The following is a 21,612-nucleotide window of genomic DNA, read 5'->3' on the forward strand; positions in this document are numbered from 1 at the left end:
AGAACTAAACTTGAATAATCTCAAACTCACATGTTCCAGAGTATAAGCTTATAATGTTACTGTCATCTGTCCCCCAGATTAGTTTAGTTGTTGTGTTGTAGTATTCTCATCTTCAGGTGTCATGGGGTTCCAGTATCTGATCTTTTTTTGCACTCCCCTTGTGTGTGTACTGCACTAAAACACACATTCTTAGAAATTACAAATCTGATTTTTGCTATAATGAGTAAATGCTATCCCTAGCCTCCTTTTATATAGTACTTGAATCTGTTTCTTAACTCTGAAAATCAGGACTCAGAACTTTACATGTTGGTCAGTGAGTAGGGTATACTCAGATAATTTGAGAACAGGGTCAGGAAATGGGATTCATTGAGACAGATGATGATAGTTATCAACATAAAACGCACAAAATTGGCCATTGGTGGAAACAAAGCAGCCTAAGAACTTGGTTTCTAATGTGTGTTAGAAGATAGATGTATGCCTTTGGACAAGTTATTTAATGTGACTATGTCTCCGTTTCTGGATCTCTAAAATGAAGACAAAAAATTACTGTGAGGATTAAAGATAATCTGTGCACAGGGCTGCAAGATTTAGCAAGTGAAAATACAGAATGCCCAATGAAATTTCAATTTCAGATGACCCACAAATACTTTTTTAGTATAGGTATGTCTCAAATATTGTATGGGACATACGCATTCAAATTTAACTGGGTGGCTTGTATTTTATCTGCCAACCCTACCTATGTAAACATGCTCATTATCGTTCCTGGCACAAATAAAGAAAAGCAATTTCCCATGTCTCCATCAAGGATATTGTCCAAGTAGGAAGGCATCTCACAAATCTCATCAGCAGACTGAACTGTCACTAATAATAAGATGAACTCTGGTATTACAACTGCCTGTTTACCTCTCTCCCCTCCCAGTCTGTCAGCTCCCAGAGGGTGATAACCATGTCTTGTTTCCCTTCCCCACCCCACCATCTAGTATCTAGTCTAGCGTTCTGCGTGTAGCAGGGGCAGGATACATGCGTATTTGTAGAAAGAAATTCAGGCAAGAGCCAGGTTGAAAGGTTGGCCATATCTTCAGCACTGGATGGCTGGTCAATACAAATCTTCCCGTCCAGTTAGTGAGAGAAGCTGGGGGCATGAGGCTGCCTGTCAGGGTCCGTTGAGATCTTCCAGTTCACTTTACCTTGATTCTCTTTTCTCCCAGCAACTGATATCCTGAGGCTGTTTCTCAACTAGACTTTCCTGTTGGGAAATATATATGGTGGGCCATCCACACAAATATTCCATTCTCGGCTGTAAACTTTCTCAAGACAAGTGAGTAAAGGGATGAACAGAAAACACCAAAAGTCTATAGAATGGTTATGAACGTGGATTCTAAAGCCAGATATCTTGGTTCTGATACTTATTAGCAGTGTGACCTTGGCCGTGTCAGTTAACCTCCATGCCTCACTTTCCTTTATTGTAAAATGGGGATAATAGTATATCTCTCTTAAAGGATGGCGGTGAAGGTTAAATGAGTTAATATATGTAAAGTATTTAGAACAGTGCATGCCATGTGGTAAGTAATATATATGTGTTAGCTAAAAAGGAAAAAAAAGGAAAGATGAGCTCTGGATCTTTGCTGACAGGTGGGGTATCTCTCTAACATCCTTCAGTGAACTGGCCAATTTAATCATCCTTATCTATGGTCTTTCTATGAAAATATAAACTGTTCTCTTGTAAATGACCAATGCAGACCATTGTTAAAAGCCCCTACTCATTTATAGATTTTCTTCTTTCTTGACAGGAAATGATAATGCTATTTATCATTTGGCCTTTGACAAGTTATGGTGATAAGACGAGCATGCTGCAAGGGGGGTGGTGAGGGGAGGTGGGCTGTGATACTCTGAGGAGAAAGCCGTCCCTCTGTGCACAGGCGTGCCCTTAGCCTGCATGCTCTCCAGCCAAGGATGCGGGCCAGGTGACCGAAACCACCTTCAAGGTGTTCCAGATCTTCCCAACGGCTCCTGTCACTCGCAGCGGCCACTGTGCCTCAGTCCGCATTGCCGCACATCTGTCTGAGCAGCAGGAGGGACAATGCGGAAACATATCAACCAAGTCCCCCCTAAGCACACACACTTACACGTCTTTTCCTTTTGAGGAACTGACTCAAACCCTGTACGGAACTGCAAGAAGAATAGCCGAGGGCTGATGTGATGACCGTGAGCCGTGGCTCTCCAAGTGTGATGCCAGGCTCATCATCAGTATTAGCATCACTTGAGGACTTGGAAATGCACAGCCTATAGGGTCCTGCTCCCGAGCTACTGAGTCAGAAACTCTAGAATAGGGCCCAGCAATGTGTTTTAACAAGTCCTCCAGGTGATTCTGATGCTCACTCAACTGAGAGCCACCAGCCTGGAGCTTCAGCCGCTCTCCCCACCTTTCTTTCCCTACCTTCTCGTCTTCCCCCACCTTCTTCCCCTCCTCTCCCTCCTGTTCTTTCCCCCTCCTCCTTCTCCTCTTCTTCCTTCTCCTTTCCCTCTCTCTCTCTCTCTCTCTCTCTCTCCACATCTCTCTGTCTTCCCCCTTCCCTTCCTAAGAAAAAGGGACTGGCTAGGTCTTTCCAAGTTATGTGCACATGAGCCCAGTTGTCTCAGAGACCCTGGAAAGGGGATTTAGCATTTTCTCTCCTTGGAGCTGAGGAATTGCAAAGTGCTCTTTTTACAGGTGGAAATTAGATAGTCAGGCTTAGTGCACATGATTAGAAGCCCAGCTGGCTCTACAAGCCTCACTCTTCTTAAGCGCAAAATCCTAAGGGAAAGAAGCCGAATGATTTTACCCCTCGACACAGGGAGCTACCCTAGTCGGCTCCAACCTGAAGAACTGAAAGGGCCTGAGGATGCATTGCTTTGCACTAGTCAGGCCTTTTCCCATTCTTCTTTAAGGTTTAGAACGTGGGATTTCCCCCAGGGACCTTTTAGGTGTTTTCAGCGTGGTCCTCTGATTCATGGGTTGGAATGAACCTAACATCTGTAATTCTCTGGAGAAAACCCCTGGAATCCACAAGGGCACATAAGCCTACGTCTGCCCTCACACTTCGGGAAGGGGTAGAGGGGTGCTCCCATCAGCTGTCCCTCCAGAGGGCTTGACGTGGCAAAGAGAACTGAGCCCCAGAGATGTACATCCGCGGAGCTTAATGTGACTATGTCTCAGTTTCTGGGGAAGAGGATAGAAAAGCTGTCAGTCTTACATCATCTAGTCCCTACTGCTGGGTTTATAGGTGAGTAGAATGAGAAACAGAAAAGTTAAGGAAGTTCTTAAGATTACCCAACCTGTCAGTGGCTGGTTTTGTTTACAGAACAATTATAATGAGGTAGAACTTCCCTACAATGTTGTTGTTACCAAGTCCAAGCTCGCTCTGCTCTCTGTATGACAGGCCAGTAGATCAGGAGACGAGGTGTCGAGGCAAGGAATAGCGACTTTATTCGGAAGGCTGGCAGACCGAGAAGACGGCGGACTAGTGTACCCCAAATAAACCATCTTATTGGGGTCTGGATGACAGGTTCTTTTATAGAACAGAGAGGGGGAGGAGGTGAGGAAGTAAAGTAAAAAGGCCATTTATCTTGCAAAATAGGTGGGGCTGTGTTAATTTCTTCTTTTCTGCAACCATTCACAGGTGGGCAGGGTCAGAACATCTCTCTGAGCTGAACAAAGGCACTTTTTCAGGCAGAGGGCAGGGTTCCCTGTGGCAGGCCATTCTGTACTACGCTTATAGCTATAGACAGTGATTATAATAACAAGAGCGATGAAAAGCAAAGGTTAAAGTAAAAGAAACAGATCCAACATGGAGTCAGAATTGGCTCTTCCCTGTTACATTGTGTGTTAATGATTATCTAAAGCTGTGCTGTCCAATATAGTAGCTACTAGCCATGTGTGGTTATCTTCAATTAATTAAAATTAAAAATTCAGTTCCTCATTTGCACTTCCCACATTTCAAGCGCTCAGTAGCTGCATTTGGCTAGTGGCTACCATACCAGCAAGTGCAAATATAGAATATTTCCATCACTGCTGAATGTTCTGCCCCGGTCTAAAGTGATCTATTGTTGGCAGATTATATGTTGACGCAAGTCATGTCATTTGAATCATTCACTTGCTTCCTGTGTCTCAAAGATATTGCCAAGAAAGAAGGGTAATGCCCAGATCTCATCCAGCAGATTGAACTAAGACAAAAGTGAGCTACTCTGAGATATTCTAGTTAGTTGCTTTCATGCCTGTGGTTTACATGTCATTGTTCAGTAAATAGTACCTGTGAACATTCATTCAATTATTCTTTCAGTCAGTGTGCACTTATTACATCCCTATTGTGTTCCAGGCATAGTGTAGGTGCTGGGATACTGCACCGTCCATGAGGAACTACTGTCTGGAGAAGACAGACACAAGAGCAGGTCATCGTAATGCAACACAACATGTTTTAATACGTATGATGATGTGGAGGGTTTTATGGAAACAGAGGAAATAAACTTGCTGGGCCTGGAAGAATTTGATAAAATATCACAGAGAAGGTGACATTTGAGCTTGATGCTGAAACTCGGCCTCTGTGCACTGGTGCTGAATCGAATCTCAGAGATAGAATTTTGGGTGAAACAAAAAAGAATAGCTTTATTGCTTTGCCAGGCAAAGGGGGACACAGTGGGCTCATGCCCTCAAAGCTGTGTGTCCCAACCCAGGGGGCATTTGGTGAGGAGTTTTCCAGCAATGGTTCAAGGGTGGGGTTGCTGATTGGGATCAGGGTGTGTGCAGGGCCTGCATTCCTTTAATCTGGCCTCAGGTGGTCTCCTGATGAGCTTCTGTGGTTCTCGAGGTTATCAAACTCTGACCTTCTCTCTGGAATGAAGAATGCTTCATCAAGGAGTTAACATCTTCCATTTGTTGGGGGTTTTAGTTCTGCAGAAGAGCTCAGAGATATTGTCATGTGTGTCCCTTGAGGGGGAACCAGGATCCTGTCCCAAGGCTTCACTATTTCTCACTGCTCCTCCCTTGTCGCTGCATCCCCTCCCTTCCCTGATTAGCAACTGTTTGAACCTGCCCTTTGGAACTCAGGGAAGGTCATGGAGGCTGAAGCCTATTTCCTACAAGCAAGAAACAGGGGACATAGAAAGGCTTCCATGGCCAGGAGCCCCACAGGGTCCTGCTCGGTTTCAAGCTGAGGCTTGCAGGATGGGTGGCAGTTTGCCAGTGGATTAAGGCACCCCCAGCCACGTGAACAGCATGTGCAAAGGCACAGAGGCACGAAATGGCTGGTGTGCTGGGGAGAGTGAGAAGGGCAATATGCTGGGGGAGGGGGAGACTGGGTGGCTAATTAGGGCCAGGTGGGCACAGGTGGGGAGTGGCTTACTAACAAGTTTGAACTTTGCCCTACAGGCATTAATGCAACCCTCTAAAGCCGAATTCCCCTGCCGAATTTATGATTAACCTCTCTATCCAAAACTTCATACCCTGTCTTGTCCCCTCTGACCCCAATCCTATGCTAACTGAACACTAAACCAGAGTCAGAGGACTAAAATTGCTGTTGTTGATAACGTTGTTCATGCACAGACTCAGGTTGTTTCTCCAGGGCAAGATGAACTCACAGACCCTTGGGTCATGCATCACCAGAGCAGAGACTCATCAACAGTAGGTATCCTGACCTCTGAAACTACGGTTAAGAAACGTCACAAGATGATGATTAACCCCAGCTTCTTTGTTCTTCCTCTTTAAAACACCCCCACCTCGAAGACCAAGTTGGAGTGGATCTGAGGCTCGTCTCCCACTCCCTTGCTTGACGCCCTGCAGGAAGCCCTGACTTTGCTGCAAACAGCTGCCGTTTGGCTTTCTGCGCCGTGGGCACAGGAGCACAGAGCTTGGTTACATTAAGGGTTAAGTAGTCTCCCTTCTATAGCTTTAATGTATTAAATCCTGTTAAAAACTCTGGTGTGACATGTAGCTGAAGGCATCAGCGTATCTTAGGTGCTTAGCACTGGCCCTGGCTCCTGGGGGGTGCTCAAGAAATCTTGATTCCTTTTTCTCTTAAGTTGCTTCTTACCAACTTGTCCCCAGTATATTTCAGTCTCTAAGAGTGACTGATTTCTCATTTCCCTGGTGATTAAGTCTGACAAAATCTCACCTTCCTATCTATTATGGGCTCATTGATATGGTCCTTTCAACAACAGTTAAAATGTCTCCTTCAGTTTATCTGTCTTCTTTCTCCTGCTGAGGTTTTCTTGTCGCTTTGCGATATATGACCCTTCTGCATATGACTTTACAAAAGATGTCACTGGTCTTTTTCTGTCCGTGACATCCTATCATAAGACAGCATTATAAATGGACAATTTTCAGGAATAGCTTCATTTTTAAAAGGGCTCTCTTATTTCTGAATGGCTGCAGGGATTTCAGTTGTGAGTAAAGGTGCCAGACAGATACTGCTCTTAATTCTGATGGATTGATAACAGGCACCTGACTCATCCTAGGTCACTAACACGCAGGGCAAGCATTCAAATGTAGGCACATTCCAAGTGTCTAAGTATTTAAAAGCTATAAATCAAGCTAACAGCTGAGAAATAAAGTACGCTTTGACCTCCTACATTGATAAATATACCTTCATAATGACAAAAATAAAGCGTGTTTAAAGAGATGGTTTTTATACAACAGGAAGTTGGTGAAATTTGACTAAATCTAATTATTAGTGCACATGTCAGTGTTCTGTTAATGGCTACTGATGTCTGGGGTGAGACAAAAAAAAGACATACATAATTTATAAGTTTCTGTAAATCTATTTTTCGTACTTTCACTTCAGCAAAATTACTAATAATGTTATCAAGTTTTTTAGCAATGGACTAGAGGATTAAAAATGAAAATATAGTTGTATTCAAATAGGTTTTCATTAAACTGTGTGTGTGTGTGTGTGTGTGTATTTACAGTTACATAGCCTATGCAGGCTGTATATTTATCTATTTTTTAAATTGAAGTATAGTTGATTTACATTCTGTTAGTTTCAGGTGTATAGCAAAGTGATTTGGTTTTATATTTATTTATTTACTCTATTTCAGATACTTTTCCCTTATAGGTTATTACAAAATATTGAATATAGTTCCCTGTGCTCTACAGTAGGTTCTTGTTGGTTATCTATTTTATACATAGTAGTGTGTATCATTAAACTGTATATTAAAATTAATACAAACAGTACAAAATTTTAAGTTATTTAATATATGTATTTAAAACTTTCTAAACTAGTCAAAATTATCTGCTAAAAAGAGAGCAAATTATTAATGAATATCAATATTTTAAATCAAAATTCTTTAAAGCTAACATCTTGAATTTATTTTTTAAGTATTTAAATACTATTTAATAGTTTAGTAAAAGCAAAGCAATTTAACTTCTTGTGTTCAGTATCCATCTTGTTTCCATTGTAAAGAACTGACATCATGTTTCATGCATGTTACAGCAAGTTTATATGTATGAAAATTTATATTTCATACTGCAAGGTGTTCCTCAGCAGCTGTGGGCAATTGTGTTGAATACCACCCTCCATGACCCTCCAGAGAGTCATAAGACCCTCCAGAATTGCAAACTACAAATATGAAGAGAAGCAGCTTCTGACACCAGAGAAATTGTAATCCATCATGTGAGAACCTACTGCATTCGCATATCACAGGGAAGGATTGACAAGTTAATTAATTCAGTTTTTCTCTTACCTAAATGGTTGTGCCATTCACATTCTTCCCACAGCCCAAGGCAATGTCCATCTTCCACTTTGGCAGTGGCCCAAACCACCAACCATCTGCCTTTGTTTTTTCTTTTTAATAAATGTATGTATGTATGTATGTATGTATGTTTGGCTGCATTGGGTCTTCCTTGCTCCACGCGGACTTTTCTCTAGTTGCGGTGAGCGGGAGCTACTCTTCGTTGCGGTGCGTGGGCTTCTCATTGCGGTGGCTTCTCTTGTTGTGGAGCACAGGCTTCAGTAGTTGTGGCTCGTGGGCTCAAGAGCGCAGTCTCAGTAGCTGTGGCGCACGGGCTTAGTTGCTCTGTGGCATGTGGGATCTTCCCGGATGAGCGATCGTCTCCTGCATTGGCAGGTGGATTCTTAACCACTGCACCACCAGGGAAGTCCCCTGCCTTTGTTTTGAAGACAGAGGGTAAGAGATGTGGAGAAGCATTTGGCATTAGTTACAGAGTGGATGCATCCTAGAGGCACAGGTGCGAAGGCTGGGTCTAACGTCCCCCTAATTTGGGTCTAAGGGCAGGTCTAGATGTGCCTACACCTTGTCTTACTCAGTTCTGGCTGCTGTAACAGAATTCCACATTTATTTCTAACAGTTCTGGAGGCTGGGAAGTCCAAGATCAAAGCACCAGCAGATTCAGTTTCTCCTACTTTCTGGTTCATAAACAGTCCTCTTCTCACTGAGTCTTCACTGAGTCCTCCCATGGCAGAAGGGGTGAGGGAGCTCTCTGGGGTTTCTTTATAAGGGCGCTAATCCCTAATCACATAATCAACTGCCTAGGCCCCATCTCCAAATACCATCATGTTGGAGATTAGGTTTCAACATATTGAAGGATGGTAGAATATGCCACCACAAAATATGCCTCTTTGGCATAAGGATTATTTTGAGAAACAGACACAGGAGAACCTCTGAAAACAGAGTAGAAGTTACCCTTTTTCCCTTTGTGTAAGGGAAATTTGTATTTACAAAGGAAATCTCCATTTGTAAGGGTGACTCCCTTTCTGTACCAGGAAGGAAAGGTTGACTCTAAATCACTAAAGACTCATCAATGGAGAAGGCACCAAACTTTCCTGGTCACCAACCCATAACTGGCCTCCCCTACACCTTTTCTTTTTGTGCTTTAGCTGAAGATGACATTTAAGCCTGAATCCTAAGCTTAAAATCTAACTCTCCCTGAGAGTTACCGATTTTTTCCCTGGGTATCTCCCATGTGTACATGAGGTATACATGTTAAAAAACTCATTTTTTTCTTGTTAGTCTGTCTTGTTACAGGGGCCCCAGCCAAGAACTTACAATGATGGGGAAAAATTTTTTTCCTCTCCTACAGTATGAATTTTAGGGGGATGCATTCAGTCTATAGCATCCCGGGTCTGGAATTTTGTTTATTACAAATATATTAGCTCAGTAAATGAACTATACTTCAATTTAAAAATATATATATTAGCTCAGATCTTGATGATGAATGAAATCTTAGCCTCAGAATTGTTTGGTGAAAGGTGAGTGGGAGAGAACGATGGTGTCATACCATCATGATACTCTTTGTTTTATATGATTCGTAAAATGATGTTACTCTTTCTACTACAAGAATTTAATGAGTACGGACATTTGTGTAAGTGTGCTATCCTTCCCATTCATTACCTACAAGTCACATAAAGTCACATTAGACGCTATCCTTTCTTCGCCCTGGGCTCCAGTATACATTTTATGAATCTTATATTTCATCTGACTGTGAGTCACTGATGAAGATTTAGGATGATTTTGTACTACCAGTTATGGTCACCGGGGGAACCATGACTTGGGAGGTTTTTACTCCATTTCCCCAGGACTGGGGATACCCCTGTAGCCTTGGTGTTTGATGCGGGCAGGGATTACCTAGGGTCGCACTGAGGCACACTAATGGAAATACTTCCCCTTCCAGAGTCAAGGGCTTTCTGGGACATAGAAAGGGAAAATAACTCTGATTCATTCATGTCGACCTATATGATTATGTATATTGAGAAGATTAAACTCTTTAAAATTCATAGGATCTCTTTATTGTGTGGAAACAGCCCTGACCCGGGCAGTGCTGCTATATGGCTTTCGATGCCCACCTCCCCACCTTGCCTTTGGCTCTGCAGAATGCCTCCAGCCCCTGCTGAGGCTGTGTAGCCCACGGAGGGGCATTTAACGTTTGACATTTGCTGATAGATATGTTGGGCTGAAAATGAAAGGGGAATATTCAGAGTGAAATACCCAGGAGGCAGTTGGGGAGGTAGGACTGGAAATTCCCACAAGAAGTCAGGGTAGGTTTGGGGCTGTCTTTAGAGAGGTGACAGAGGAAGACATGAGAACAGATGCATGAACATATCATGTGAACAGCTGAAACAAGTGCACATTTGCATATAGAGTGAACACTTGAACTGAGTGCTGTGTGGCACGAAGAGCTTGGAGGAGCTAGAGTGAGCCCATTGGCTTGCATGTGGGATGCCTAGGCTTTAGTAAAAAAAGCAGTCCATCTGCAAACTCCTCTACCAGCTCATGCTCGGGGTTGTTACAGATAAACTGAGGCACATTAAAATTGTGAAGAGTTTACTTCAGCAAACATCCATTCCAATTGGGCAACATCAAACTGGAAGTGGTTAAGAGAGCTCCACTGATAGGGGCTGGGGCAAGACTTTTAGAGAACAGATGCAGAAGTAAAGCAAAGAAGTTTTTTAAGCTTTTTTTTTTTTTTTTTGTGGTATGCGGGCCTCTCACTGTTGTGGCCTCTCCCGTTGCGGAGCACAGGCTCCGGACGCGCAGGCTCAGCGGCCATGGCTCACGGGCGCAGCCGCTCCGTGTTATGTGGGATCTTCCCGGACCGGGGCACGAACCCACGTCCCCTGCATCGGCAGGCAGACGCTCAACCACTGCGCCACCAGGGAAGCCCGCAAAGAAGTTTTTTGATTGGCTATAGAGCTTAAGTGTTTGCCTTATTTGGGTTTTTGTGATGGGTTGTCCTTCGGTTTCAATTTCATAATCTTGAGGCAGTGACAGGCTTAGTTTTGGGCGTGCTTTTATGTAGGCTGCCAAGGCAGAGGGCCACCTCAGTCTAATGGCCTCCTTGTTTAATTAATTTATCAGGGATCAGCTCCTCTTCACACAGGGCTGCCTCGCACAGGGGTCAAGTGGGAAACTGGAGAATTGCTTGGAAACTATCCCCATCTTCATCCCTCCTCTGAGCCTCCTATTTCTGGTAAAATATTATGCAAGGATCGATTCTTTGTTTTGACTGGCTAAAGTGGTCCTGCTAGGAATCAGGCAGGGGAAAAGTATAAGATTACTCACCAAGATATCTTTCTGGGAGCCCTCTGATATTATGGTTACCTAACCCTTCTGTAAATTGCCTTTGTTTAGCTCTTTCTCTCAGCCTATAGGACTTGCCCAATAAGCCAGGGGAAGTGTGAAGGATAATATAAAATTGTAAAAACAAATGCAAAACTGTTTTCCTGGCCTTAGTTGCTTTGAGGATCCAGATTTAAAATGATAGTAATAAGAGGTTTTTTTTCAATACTTATTTATTTGTCTGCGCCGGGTCTTAGTTGCAGCACATGGGATCTTTTTTTGATTTTAGTTGTGGCATGCTAACTCTTAGCTGCGGCATGGGGGATCTAGTTCCCTGACCAGGGATGCAACCCGAGCCCCCTACATTGGGAGCGTGGAGTCTTAACCACTGGACCACCAGGGAAGTCCCAAGTTCTTTACCTATTAAAAGTAACAAAATGTTTTTAACCTTCTATGTTTTATACTTTCGATTCTTTTGAGTTTAAGTTGTCCACATAAACACATGATTGCTTACACCGGTTTTCGGGTATCCTGTAATTCCCTGATGTATGGGCTTAAGCTGTTACAGAATACTGTTGTCCAATATGGTAGCCACTAGTCAGTGGCTACTGAGCCCTTGAAATGTGGTTGATCTGACTTGAGAGGTATTGTAAGTGGAAAATACACAGTGGATCTCAAAGATAGTACTGTGGTGGACAGTTTCTAGGATGGCTCCAATAATCCTTGCCTCACACCTTCTTGGAATCTTTGAATGTGGGTGGGACCTGTGACTTCCTTCTACCCAACAGAATATGGCAAAGGTGATGGGATGCCACTTCCACAATTATATGACACAGATTGTAATTTCCATCTTGCTGGTAGACTCTTTCTACTGACTCTTGTTTGCTGGCTCTGATGAAGTAACCCACCCTATGGAGAGACCCATGTGGCAAAGAACCGAGAGTGGGTTCCAGCTGACAGCCAGCAGCAAGGTGAACCCCTTAGTTTGACTGTCACTAAGAACTGAATCCTGCCAGCAACTGTGTGAGTTTGGAAGTGTTCTTCCCCAGCTGAGCCTTAGATGAGACCCTGTCCCTGGTTGATACCTTGACTGCAGCCTTGTTGATTGAGAGACCGGGAAGCAGAGAATCCACTAAGTCATGCCTAGATTCCTGACGCACAGAAACAATGAGATAATAAATGTGTTCTTGTCAGTTGCTAAGTTGGTAGTCATTTATTATGCTGCAATAGATAACTAATATGGAGCCTAAAAAGAATATAAATGATCTCATCAATAATTGTTTAATATTGAGGTCATGATGAAATGATAATATTTTGGATATATTGGGTCAAATAGAATACCTTACCAAAATTAATTTTACCTGTTTCTTTTTACTTTTTTAATGTGGCTACTAGAAAATTGAACATTTAAAATATGTGCCTTGTGTTATAATTATATTGGACAGCACTGGTATAGAACCCCAAAGAGATAAGGGTTTCATGTAGCTTATGTAGCCCAGCATGCAGAAGGGAGTTGGTGGTCATATCCTTGGCATCACCGTGTCACTTCTTGGGGCATGCTATTGAAACAGAAAATAGTTTATCACATCTGGAAAAGAATGACTCACCGTTTTGAAGATGGGGAAGCTGTTGTATAATTTTTGCCGAAAAGTGAAATCTGCTTAGTCTTCTTACTTTTGGATGCTGCCTTCAGGGTTTAATTTGCTTCAAATTAACAGCAGGTGGCAGATGCAATTAAAGGGAAAAAATTGCAAATTAAGCACTATATTCTGAACTTCCTTATTTGTGATGGCAGGTACACAGTCAGGGAATAAATACTAATTATTTTAAATTATTTGTTTACTCATTGTGTCATATGTGTGCTTTTTACTGATTAACGCTTTACAACTTATGCTACACTCTTTATCGCTAATTAATAAAGCTATAATACCATCACTAGTGATTCTAAACTCTAGGAAACTCTTTCAAACCACACTCCCTCTGAAGGGTCTGATTTCCCGGCAGACCTGTGCTCCCAATGACTCCCCTGGGAATTGCTGCTGTCCAGAGATATTGATGCTAATGTAGGTTGCTATCATCCTCTAGCATGTTGGGGCAGAAAAAAAGGGCTAAGAATAAGTAAAAAGTAACCAAGACATTTGGGTACCCTGGGTACGGTAACTAATTGTTGTACCTTCAATATTTTAAAATATTTCTACCTTTTTTTTTTTGGCCACGTCATGTGGCAAGTAGGAAGTTAGTGCCCTGACTAGGGATTGAATCCGTGCCCCCTGCGGTGGAAGCGTGGAGTCCTAACCACTGGACCACTGGGGAATTCCCTTCTACCTTTCTTTAGAGGAGAGTTTGAGAAATTTAAAGAGAGAGGAACTCCCAGTGGCAGCACCATTCAACGTGTCCTCCGTTATCTTAAGCAAATTAACTGGCAAAACAAAACAAGCAAGAAAACAGGTTAACAGTTTGGATATTACTTCATTCAAGTACTTCCCCAAGTGTATATCAAATACTGCTTCTAACCACATACGGAATTCTCTGGAGAGGATGGTTTTAAAGAAAATATTTTCGGGACTTCCCTGGTGGTCCAGTGGTAAAGAATCCGCCTTATAATGCAGGGGACGCGGGTTCAATCCCTGGTCAGGGAACTAAGATCCCACATGCCGTGGGGCAACTAAGCCTGCACGTCTGAACAAAAGAACAGAAAATCCGCACGCCACAACTAGAGAGAGGCCCGCACACGGCAACGAGGAGCCTGCGTGCTGCAACTAAAGACCCAACACAGCCAAAGATAAATAAATAAAACACATAAACAAAAATCTTAAAAAAAAAGAAAATATTTTCTTCCTCATTTCACTTCTGATGCTGAAGGGTCCCTTGTAGATTGGTACACGTGGCACTGTCTGGCTGTCCTTATACTTAATTTGACTCTGGTCAGATATAAGCATATGAGCAAAGGCCTCACTCAAATCTCTAATGAGCGAATGTTTCTTAATATGTAAAGAGTTCTTACAATACATAAGAACACAACAGGAAGAGGCTTTTCGCTGGTTCAAGAACTTACTAGGGACTTCCCTGGTGGCGCAGTGGTTAAGAATCCGCCTGCCAATGCAGGGGACATGGGTTTGAGCCCTGGTCTGCGAAGATCCCACATGCTGCAGAGCAACTAAGCCCGTGCACCACAACTACTGAGCCTGCGCTCTAGAGCCCACAGACCACAACTATGGAGCCCACGCGCCTAGAGCCCATGCTTCAAAACAAGAGAAGCCACCGTAGTGAGAAGCGCACCGTAATGCAGAGTAGCCCCCGTTCACCGCAACTAGAGAAAGCCCTTGCGCAGCGACGAAGACCCAATGCAGCCAAAAATAAATAAATAAATATATTTAAAAAAAATACTTATTAGTTTGACACCCACAGATATGTGGACAACTAAGACCTATAGTAAATATTCTAACTTTGAAAATGTACTTGAACCAGGATGTGTTCTCCTTTGAGGCTGAAAGTGATTACGAGGACCCAGTTCATGCCTCAGGGCACCATACCCTGTAATCAGGAAGCATAATAACTCCAAGATTGAAGAGGTGCTCCAGGTCCAGTGGTGGTGGCCTGTAGTACTTGTTTAGAGTTTATGTACAGAACTGTTTTAGCCTCAAGTGTGTAAGACTGGGTGTTGAGAGAGACCAGTAAGCTTCCTGAAGTACTGATCTCACCCTCATTCACCTGGATTTTATCATCTGCAATTGTACACCCCCAAGGAGGATTTCAGGGTCTGAAAACATGTTCTGACTAGCCTGGAAAATACTGTAGATCTCTCTGCTTTGAAGCCCGGCTGACTGCACTGACTTACTTCTGCATCCTTTCCATATGTAGGTTCTATGTGACCTAACCAAATGACATCTGAGTCTACTGTCTCCTCACCCTGAGCACACTCATGACACATGTCACTTCTGTGCATATGCAAAATGTATGCAGAACAATTCATAAAAAGAAAAATCCAAATGGCTAATAAATAACTGAAAAAAGCTTCATCTCACTGATAGTGAAAATGCAAGTCCAAATGAGATTTTTCTCCTATGAAATTTTAAAATATTTTTATATTATAATTCTCACGTTCAGCAAAGGTTTGTGGGTTTGGCGATCTCACACGTTGCTGTTGTGAGTGTACATTTCTAGATGACAATTTGGCAGTTCATTTCAAGATCCAAACTAGGAATGTACCATTAAGAAAATAACCAGGAATGAAAACAAAACGTGTGTTAGAATGTTTATGAGGTTATCTACAATAGGAACAAACATTCAATAAGAAAGAATTTTGTACAGTCATTATGAATAATGTTTTTGAAGAACATGTAATGACAAAGAAAAATAGAGTAAAGGCTGCCAAAAATACGTCCTGAGATAACACAAATTCAGATACAATGCTATTGGCTCTCATCCTTATCAGCTCCCCTTTTCTAATTCTAATAAGGCTGCACTAAAGGCCTTCTGGGGTGTGGGGAATGTAGAGGGAGGACAAGGGACAGAGCATCCCTTCTTGGAAAGCAGGGATGCAGAGACCCAGTGTTCTCCTACCTCCAAAAGAGTCCAGAAATTGACACTGCTGTCCTGGAAGTCCTGCCAACCCCTGAACCCTGAATCATCCCCATCAATATTTGGAGCAAATAAATGCTACCAGTGCACCAGACTGAAGCCAGGAGGACCTGGGTGAATTTGGATCTTGCAGAAACCCTAGCTGGTCGCTTGCACAGGTCACCCCATTATTTCATTAATCTTGTCATGTGGCCTCAAATTTTATGATTAAATTTTTTTTACTGTTTTCTATTGAGTGGAAAAAACAAGATAGAAAACTTTATGCACAATTTGCTCCTAATTCAGCAAAACAAATAAGCCAGCAAACTCTAAATACATAAGTATATACATAATCAAAAAGAAAATACTAAAAAATTTATTATTAGTGGTTATTTCTGGTTAGGGGTCTATGAGTAATTTTAATATTCTTTACTGTACTTTTCTGTATTTTCCAAATTTTTCTATATTGGACCTTAAAATATTACACTTAAAATCTGAAAAAGAAAAAAATATGTAAAAGAATGTTGAGAGGACTTTTTTTTAAAACTCAAAGATCTATATATATAGATATGGCTCTCAATAGAGAAATCCCTTTTCAACCTAGCTTATTAAATTCACCTAGCCTTAGGACTTCCCTGGCGGTCCAGTGGTTAAAACTCGGTGCTTCCACTGCCGGGGGTGCAGGTTCGATCCCAGGTTGGGGGACTAAGTTTTCCCACATGCCGTGCAGTGCAGCCAAAAAAAAAAAAAAAAAAAAATCACTTAATCTTATTTTAATGGTTGACTCTTATTTCACAAAGTCTGAAAATGTGGTTCCTGTTTCCGGCACAATGTCACATTTTATGAAATGGACCATTGTGTTACATGTTATAACATTATTTAGGTTTGTAAAAATATTTAATCCAATTTTCCTGGCCACTTAAAATTTTACTAATCTCTTGTAGCATAAGGGACCCTCTTGCCTGAAATCTAATGTAAAAGGAAGGACCTGGACAAACAAAGGATATGGAAATAAGACTAAAAATCATAGGAGCATGAAAAAAATATCTATACTTTGGGCTTCCCTGGTGGCGCAGTGGTTGAGAGTCCACCTGCCGATGCAGGGGACACGGGTTCGTGCCCTGGTCCAGGAAGATCCCACATGCCGCAGAGCGGCTAGGCCCATAAGCCATGGCCGCTGAGCCAGCATGTCCGGAGCCTGTGCTCCGCAACGAGAGAGGCCACGACAGTGAGAGGCCCACATAACACACAAAAAATAAATAAATAAATAAATCTATACTTTACCACTCTTCCAGTTTCATTATTCCCAAGCCAAGGGTCGTTTAGGGTCCACATGTAAATGGCAAATGATGTAGCACTCTTGTGGCCTGAAGATTCATTTCTGTGAGGATGAAGTAGGGTTTCACCCACGCTAGGATTTACCAAATTAGCCCTCGCCTCCATCTCCTGCCCAGGAGTGGAAGGGGAATCTTTAAAAGCTCCCTTAAAGGGACTAACCCCTCCCAGCTCAGGCCTTCCTGTGAAGCAACCCCCAACCCCAAGCTCTTCTTCCTCTAACAGCCTCAGCCGCTCAAGACACCGCAGGGAGAATAAAATGATGAAATAGATGATTTGCCAAGTGATTTCTCATTATTCTTTCTTCAGCTCTGTTCTTCATTTTTCCTGAAAGCTTTTGTGTGTGTACCATCTGGACTCGAGAGAATTGGTCTCACAGTTGTCATTGGACGGATGAGCTGAGGCAAAACTATAATTTCTGTTCAAGAACCTGTGAATGATGGAAGGAGGGCTCCTGAGAGAAGGCGGGGTGGGGGCGGGGTACAAGGAATTTCTTTCCCGGGGGCCAGAAAAAATCCGTTTTCCACACACTTGCTGTATGGGAGTCAGCCACAGAATGTATTGACATTATTTAAATGATTTTATCTATTTGTGAATAAGTAATGTACAAAATTCAAAGAGTACAAACCAGTATGTAATGAAAAATGGCTCTTACTTCTTCTGTGCCCTAGCCCAGCCAGCTCCCTGCTCAGAGGCAAGCACCACTATCAATTTCTTGTGTATCCCTTTGGAAATAATCTCTTTTTCTGTCTAGTTTTTTCTTTCTTTCTTTCTTCCTTTCCCCCTTCCTTCCTTCCTTCCTTTCAACACAGATAGTACCCTAGTGTACACAGTGTTCTGCATCTTACTTTTATTCACTTAAGAATTTATTTGGTTATTTTTCTTTGTAGTATATATTATGCTCTTTTAAATGACTGATACTATTTCGTGATACGGACATGCTATCATTTCTTTAGTTGGGGCTTTATCGGTGGATAATTAGGTGATTTCCAATCCTTTGCTGTTACAAGCAGTGCTGCAAAAACCCTTTTGCATTTCTGCAAGTATATCTGTTCCTAAATTAAGTTCCTAAAATTAGAACTGCTAGGTCTAAGGGGATATGTATTTTTAATACTGATAGATGTCAAATTCCATTCATAATCCCATCAGTGTCGATGAGAAGACTGGCTTTCTCACATCCTTGACAACACACAATGGAGACACTGAATTTAAATTCTGGCCAAGGAGATTAAGAGTTACTTCTTTTTGTTTCATTTCCTTAAGAAAAAAATCCCCAGGATGCTTAGAGGCAGGCATCCTACTACTCAATTTGCATTTGAAAATAATACAATTCCTACACTTTACATTTGTTTTCTTGTTTGATTGAAGCCTAAGACCTCAGAGAATTTCTTTGAGAGTCTCTAGAGGGAAAAAAGGAACTAATAGTCAAGGAAGCTCATTGCGGTTTATTAGCTTTACAAGGCTTCAAAAATTCAGGGCGTTTATAGTCGGCACAAAGGAGGGGTTTTATTTTATTTTTTGACAGTGAGAGCTGAGGGGTTCCTATGGTCAGCAGAGGGCAGCACGTCCCCACAGAGAGTCAGGCTGCGACTCCATCTGCTGATTCAACAAGCTCTAGCCTCAGGACTTAGAACCTACTCAGTCAAAAACGCTCTTTAACTTGGTCACCTTCACTGCCATCTCATGGTTGGAGCAGGCTGGAGTTCCTGGGTTTGGAACAAAGCTTAGCTAAAAAACCAGGATAGATCAAAATATTAAATGCATGGAATTTAATGCATTTAATGGTGGTACGGAATAAGGGGGAAGAGTATTGTGAACATAAACACCACCATATTGCAGAATAGAATTTAAACGAATTATTTAATTATTCCAGCCACCATTTCTGCTACAGAGCACAGAAGAAACATCCGTTATTGGATTAATATATTTCATACCCATTTTGTTGACGTTCTAAAAATGTCAAGTAATATCTTCTCTTCCCCTAAAAATAGGATTTACTATTTTACCTTAAAAAGCAAATTAACCTGCTCCCTTAACATTAGCCTATTCAGCCAGCAAACATTGATTGAGTGCTTGACGAAGAGGATATGGTGTAGGAAGATGTGTCTCTGCTCTTGTTGGCAAAACAGAAAACACTTGGGATCTGGTCAGGAAACTTTGGTTATGGTTTTAGGTGAGGTACCATAACTGGCTATGTGGCTTTGGGTAAGTTACTTAACTTCTCTGTGCCTCAGAAATGAGGTCTGCCTTACTGACCTCATAGGTGCACATACAAAATACCACCTGCAAAGGTGCTTGAGAAAAAGAGCAATTGCTATACAAATGAAAGATTTCAAAAGCCACACTATAATGAATAGATCCTACAGCAACAGAAGTGGCAGCTTAGTGAGTCCCTACTATGTGCCAGGCACTCTGCTAACCATACACATTATCTCAGTGAAGATCATACCCCTGTGAGGCAGGTATTATTAGCCCATTTTCCAGATGAGAAAACTGAGGTGTCAGAGGTTGGGAAGCTCTCCCAAAGTCAGACCCCTAGAAAGTGATGGAGCAGGGTTCAAGTCCAGGTCTGACTTCAGAGTCTACCTAGACTCTGGATCTTTAGTTTGGTTCTTCATCACTCCTCACAGTTCTGCACTAAGAAATTGTACGTATTGCTTCCTTAATTTTACTCATAAGAGAACTAGCATCAAAAAATTGGGTCACATGCTATCTCATGGAAAAAATATTAAAACTTAAAGCTATGACTTTCCACACATATGCCAATGTATGGAATCCATCAGTTACAAGATCGTTCCATGAAATACTTTCTTTATAAAAATATAAATTGGCGATGTGTCTTAAGAAAAATTCTAGGATAACTATTGAGATTCACAGTGTATAGTCTTAGGAGCATGAGCTATTATTGACTACGGGAAAAGCAAACAAATGACTATGGAAAACCAGAAGAGAAGAATGAACAGGAAGAAGGAATTCACAGAAAGAAACCTAGAGGAAAGATTCAGGCAGTTTTCTTGAGTTTCTTGCCATATAGGAAATAGAGTGGCACGGAGGATTTGTAATGAGGACTTCCCTAGGAGGGCTAAGCCTCCAGGGTACAGAATTGCCAAAGCCCCAAGTAACACCCCTTATAGGATGCCCAGGGGAACTGCTAGGCAGATACGAAGGGCCTTGCTTTGTGAATTATGCAGTCTCCTTAGCTGGTGATGAGGTGCCTTACGGGATCTGGGTACTAGTTGGTGCTTGCTATGTCTTTCATGAATCACACAGCTGCAAAGAAGGTTCCTGGGACCTTCAGTGCAGGAGCAAATATCACCTGAGAGCTCCCGGGGTAAGGCAGGCACTGTTCTAACACTTTGTATACAACAACCCTTTAATAACTAATTCATAATGGCTCTATTATCTCCATTTTACAGATGAAGAAACAGAGGCTTTTTGCCTCAAGTAAAAGTAGCACAACCGGGATTTGGACCAAGGCAGTCTGGCTCTAGAATCTATTCTTAACCACTCCCTTAGTTAATCTCTTCAAATTAATAACAGGGAGGAGGGAGGAGGAGGGGACCAGGAATAGAAAAAGGAGATGCAGGACAAAATTAATGCATCCTATGAATACTACCATGTAGTTCAACAAGCAGCTTCTCCTATGGGCCCTGCCTTGGGACGAGGCACCTCTGGGCCACAGACCATTCACGTCCTGGAACAGGCTAGGTTATTTCTATACAAGGTGATAATACTGTAAAACAGGAAAATCCGCTGGTGCAGGACAGAAATTCAAGTGCTGCAGAGTACATACTAAACGTGGAAAGTTACTGAGTTAAAGTGGTTGACCAGTAAGGCACAGGCCCATTCAGTCACAGACCAACTATTGTGGATTCCATTGCCACTCTGCTTCCGTAAAACAAACCTTGTTTAACCAGGTTGCTCTGCAAAAGTAAAATTTAAACAAATTTACAGCCTTACTATGTTTGGTCTCTGTTTGCTTCAAAGAAGGCAAACTACTTGGGCAAACTTTAAATAAAAAGATTATGTCCCGCAACTCAAATTAAATAAAAAACCTTCCACCAGTAAGAGTTTCTACTTTCACTGTGTGCTTGAAAGTTTTCACAATAGGATGGTTAGAAAATATATTCCACTCAAATCTGCAGAATAATGACTAATCTCCTACATGCACCAGTTCATTAAATCGCCTAATGGCAGCTATGGAAAAGTAAAAGCCTTATCCCGAAAGCTTTTGCTCTTTAAAAGGATAATGAGCAAGTACGTTGCAACAGAGACCAAAGAAGCATGTCCCCAGGAATTCCACTGGGGCAGCGAATTCTAATGGGACCGCCAAGGAGGTTCCCGCTCCCTGGGTAGGACCTGGGAGCAAAGCCGCGTGGTAAGGGCCGGCGGGCCCTTTAGGGCTGGGGAGGGGGAAATCACCCCTCAGAGTGGGTTATCGTCTCCTCGCCCCCGTCCGCCAGTGGCGGCAGGGAGGAGCGCCGGGGACCGAAACTCAGTCGTCACCAGTGTCCGGGCAGCGTGTCCGCGCCCGGCGGGCGGCTCCCCACCTCTCGGGGGTACGGGGACCTGGGATGCCCCATAGAACTCTCACAGGCGAACACGAGGAGCTCCAAAAACAAAGCGAGTGGCTGGGGGAAGGGGCGGGCGTGACGGGCGCGGGGCCGAGCA

The 21,612-nt window shown here is 42.5% G+C and overlaps 1 pseudogene; it reads left to right on the forward strand.

Annotated features, from left to right (window-relative positions):
- LOC101277396 (60S acidic ribosomal protein P1-like) overlaps positions 1-21,612 on the forward strand; it is a 267,203-nt pseudogene that overhangs the window by 41,489 nt on the left and 204,102 nt on the right.

The sequence above is a fragment of the Orcinus orca genome, chromosome 12 (assembly GCF_937001465.1).
Source record: "Orcinus orca chromosome 12, mOrcOrc1.1, whole genome shotgun sequence".
Classification (NCBI taxonomy): domain Eukaryota; kingdom Metazoa; phylum Chordata; class Mammalia; order Artiodactyla; family Delphinidae; genus Orcinus; species Orcinus orca.